Source organism: Octopus bimaculoides, chromosome 10, assembly GCF_046866305.1.
Source record: "Octopus bimaculoides isolate indiv1 chromosome 10, ASM4686630v1, whole genome shotgun sequence".
NCBI classification, from domain to species: Eukaryota; Metazoa; Mollusca; class Cephalopoda; order Octopoda; family Octopodidae; genus Octopus; species Octopus bimaculoides.
The window spans coordinates 92,879,401-92,884,836 of NC_142937.1; positions in this window are offsets into that span (position 1 = coordinate 92,879,401).

Consider the following 5,436-nt stretch of genomic DNA (forward strand, 5'->3'; position numbering starts at 1 on the left):
GGCGCAAACTTGAGAATCCGTATATAACTCAATTACTAAAGCTTTCAGCAACATCAAATGTAATAGATAGGTGAATGAGAAAGAGAGGATGAGAAAGTGAGTGGGTGAGAGAGAGAGAGAGAGAGAGGAGAGAGATAGAGAGAGAGAGAGAGAGAGGAGAGAGAGAGAGAGAGAGAGAGAGAGAGAGAGAGAGAGGGGTGGAGAGAGTGAGAGAAGGAAAGAGAGGTGAGAGAGAAGTCAGAAATACATGTGCTGAGAAATTTAAGCGCGACTTCAGACATTACATAAACATTAGCAGAGATGAGAATGTACGTGCGTGGATAAGTGCGTATGTATGTATGTGTATGTGTATGTGTGTGTGTGTATATATGTGTGTATGTATGTATGTATGTATGTATGAATGTATGAATGAATGTATGTATGTATGTATGTATGTGTTGTATGTATGTATGTATGTATGTGTGTATGTATGTGTGTATGTATGTGTGTATAGATGTATGTATGTATGTATGTTTGTATGCATATATGTGTGTATGCATGTGCGTGTGTGTATGTATGTATTTATGTACGTATGTGTGTTCATGCCGGAAACCTTTCAGCCTTTGAGTCAGGCGAAGAACACGGTTCCGTGTTCAATTCCACTACGAGGTTATATCAAAACGTTTCCCGAACTAATAGTTCACCCATGGCTAGGTATGGTCTCATAGAATATTGGAAATGAATGACACCGCTTGTATGACGGTGACACTCATTTACAACTGTAGCACAATGTCAAGACACGGAGTCACAAATGCCTTATTTCTCTTTCACTTTTTATATGTTTTCCACAAGTTTTCAACTTATATATATATATATAATTGAAATTCACAGTAAAACAAAAGATGAAGACAGGTGTATGAACAACAAGCAGGTCTATTAGTTTAACGCTCAGGAAGGTGAGAAAGTCTTTTTACGTTTCGAGCCTACGCTCTTCAACAGAAAGGAGCACGAGGAAATAAACAGAAGGAGAATTAAAAATAAGCTTTTGGAGTTAGTATACACACACACACACACACACACACACACACACACACACACACACACACACACACACACACACGTGTATGTACAAGGCTACAAAGAAAACCTTGTGACGTCAGGTAACAGTTATCCATACCAAAGTCTTCGCATTCCTCTCTGATCATTCGAACATTTAACCATAAAAATTACTGACTTTGCTTCAATTTTTCGCCCCTATCGTCCACTCACACCGTCACTCCCATCTCTCTCTTTCTCTCTTTTTCTCTCTCTCTATTATATCTTACTATATCTTCCGTCTGTCTCATCCATTTACATTTTCTCTACGTTTTTGTCTCTACCTTTTCTCAAACACACACACACACACACACACACACACACACACACACACACACACACACACACATGTTAGTATCTCGCACACTACACACACAAACATAGTTAAACATATTCAAATAGATAGATAGATAGATAGATAGATAAATAGATAGATAGATAGATAGATAGATAGATAGATAGATAGATAGATAGATAGATAGATAGATATCCCCCCATTTTGATCACTTAGTACCTCTTTATAACTCTCTTTCTATCTCCCTCCCACTCTCACAAACATTCACAATCTCTATTTTCCTCCCTATCCCACTCTTTCTTTAAATACTTATCTGAAACCATTCCTCCCTCCACTTGTTCACCCCTTTTACTCCCTCTCCCTTACTCATTTATCTCCTCCTTTCCTCTCACTTTCCTCCTACCTATATGTTCATTGATACTGCACTATTTCGATTACACCTAAAATAAAATAGTAAGGACTGAATAAAAAAGAAAAACATTCAGGCTAAACGATACAATCTCCCCAATTCTTACTTCCTTTTATCATTGCCCTTTTTTCCCTTTCATTTTTTTCTTCCTATTTTAGTGAATTATCGGTTACTTTATCAAACAAATTTGAATTCCAGGCTAAGCATTTAAAAAGTCGTCTGCAAACAAAGTGTATTTTGTCTTCGTCCGAAATGTTATCTGGTTGTAATAGAGTTCCGTTAATGTCGGCAGCGATCGAGATAATACGTGAAATATATATTATGGAAGCCGGTTGGCCGATAATACATGCATGCATACGTACATATATATGAGTGTGTGTGTGCGAGTGTGTGTGTGTGTGTGTGTGTGTGGTGTGTGTGTGTGTGTATTATGTATGTATATATATATGTATAAGTAATATGTAAGTACATATAATATATATATATATATATATATATATGTAAAAAAAATATATATGTACATTTATATAAGTGTGTGTGTGTATGTAGTGTGCTTATTTTCGGATATATGATCCACTACACTAACGATATATATATATATCGTCAGTGTGTATCTATATATATACATACATACATACATACATACATACATACATACATGTATATATACATACATACATACATACATGTATATATACATACATATATATATATATATATATCCTCGTTCTGCGCATGTAACCCAAACATACTACCTTACGTATGTCACGTACGTATGCGTCTTCCACTGTGTGCATGTGTATGCATGTTTGTATATGAGTGTGTGTGCGTGTGCGTGTGTGTAGTTAGCGGTTAACATATATTTTTATGCGTGACACACATATATCGTGTGTGTGAATTTGTGTGGGGGGGGGGGGGGGTGCCACTAAAATTCCGATTTGAACTGCAAATGAAGATGTGATTTTGTGACTCCGCTTTCTAAAGCGGCTAGTAGTGGCTTCCCTTTGAGTCGTTAGGTATAAATTAAAGCAGAAAAGAGAACGGAAACGATTTGGCAAGACTTGCCAGGGACATTTGATTTAGCTATGTAGTAAAATTTAGCCATATAATAAAAGGTTTAAAGTCTCTGGCAGCTGTTTCTAGAATGTCCCAGCTATTGGAATATCAGCGAAGATTCCATATGATGGGTATACCGTCTTTGGAGAGAGATAAATTAAACATATGTAACATTTGATGAAAATTTCTCATCAACGATAATTATAGTTCATTATGTCTAAGAGAAAGTCATTTAATCCGATTGAAACGAGTATTCATTAGGTAAATCCATTTTACCTCGCCATCGATTACTATCGAACCATTCTCTCTGTTCATGGATTTACCGTTTTAATCGGATATAACTGGATTTCTCCTCCCTTCTAGACATAATGAACCATAACAGCTATCGTTGGTGAGGAATTTTCTTCCAATGTTACATATGTTTAATCTCTCTCTGTCTCTCTCTTTCTCTCTCTCTCTCTCTCTCCCTCTCTCTCTCTCTCTCTCTCTCTCTCTCTCTCTCTCTCTCTCTCTCTCTCTTGTTGAAGACGGAATACTCAGCCTATGGAATCCTCGCTCGACTCGATGGATCAATCCAAAGTGGTGGACTAACAAAACTATACATATATATATGTATATATATATATATATATATATATATATATATATATATATATATATATATATATATATATAAAATTATGTGTGCTTGCGTGTGCATGTGTGTGTGTATGCGTGTGTGTTTGTGTGATTGTGTGTGTGTGTGTGTGTGTGTGTGTGTTTTATAGCCGCCCAAAAAGTGAATTTTCTGCTTGTAATATTAATGATCATAATTTGAATGAAAGTCTTTTGAACTTTCCATTGTGACTGCTCTTAATATGAGGACTTTACAAACCCACTCTATTTCTGCTTGCTTCTAGCCCCACCTTCTATTATTAAATCCTTGATTTTTCTAGATCAAAGATGAAGCTAGTTCTGTCTGTGCCTACTTTTACACTTTGTAGAGAATATATTTCCTTTTCCTTTTCCTTTTCCCATTCTCCAACTTTTCAACTTCGCTTTTTCTTGCGCTAAGCGGATGAAAGAGCGAGATAGAGAGATAGAGATAGAGAGAGAGAGAGAGAGAGAGAGAGAGAGAGAGAGAGAGAGAGAGAGAGAGAGAGAGAGAGCATTCTTCCCAGGAGATATATTTGGAAACTATCGATGGTAGTTATTCCGTTATAGAAGTTAAGCTTAACAGAACAAGGCGATAAGACAAGGCCACTTGGGTAAGGAATGACCATGCTTCTTTTCTCTTTTAATAATGCTTCTTGATCTTGTTCTTGTTCCAACCATGGCTGCCTCTGCGTAGGTATTTGTGTTGTTGTTTACTTTCTAAAACAGTAAGGAGAGAGGGTTGCTAGCACATCGCCCTCTACCCACATTTTTCCCATCCACATCTTTACCATATGGGGCCCTAACAAAATCCGATAATAGGTATAGATGCAAATCTAATTACTTGTCTCCTAAAATCAGGCATAAAATGGTAATCGGTCGACTTGCAACACCGTTCTTCGTAGGGTGTGTTTGTTGACAACAAGGTCAAGGTGAACTCTGATTGGCTGTATGAAAATGAGTTCGTAACTGGGGTTCGGAACTCTCGTAGACAAAATATTTTGCGGACGGGACATCAGTTCGTCGGAAGGTCATCCATTTACAGCTGAGTGGACTGCAGTAACGTGAGAGGAAGTGTTTTGCTTCCGAACATAACTTACTGCACGGTTCAGGAATGGAAACCATGCTCTTACGATACCAACACCTTTTAACGACTGGGCCACGCACCTTCTTCAGTACGGTATTGGAGATGGAGATATCTTGGGGTGGTTGAGTATACACACTGAGCAATGATGGCGGCCATGTTACGCCTTAATAGAATTTTGATCAATCAGATTTACAGTCGAAGGTATTCCAGCAATCTCGTCTTGGTCTACATTTTTTAATCTGTCCTTCCTTTCTTTAGGATGTTAGAATACGATATGAGAGAGATTTGGTTGCTATTTCTATGTCACTACGAGACGATCTTGATGACTTGCAAGTCATTTGCAATGTTTGGTTAAACGACACATATTCTGGGTGAACGGCGGCGACCTATATGGTTTTCAAGTACAGCGCATTTGTAGTATAACTTCGTTTGCTTTTCGTTGAACTCTAACAAATTATATACATAATTGGATATTAAACATAATTTTCAAAGGAATATTTTGTTGTTCATTGAAAAAAAAATAATCAGAATTTAATTAAAATGTTTCTATTATAAAAATCTGTAACCGAAATTTCAAACCCTCTTCTCATTTCGCTTATATCAAGACTGCAAACCTTATATAAATTTTTCATCAAACATTTCTGAAACTGTATTTTTCTATAGACATGCAAATATAAAGCAGACATATATTTTATACACTCAAAGACACATAACTCTTATCGCCTCGAGCGAAAAACCAGCTTGCATGGAGATGATACAACTCGTTATGAAGATATTTGAAATTTGCCGAAAATACAAAAAGGAATAAAAATGGTAAAAAAAAAAAAAAGAAAAAGAGAGAGAGAGAGAAAAAGGATCCAAAGAACCAATATACGGTAAATG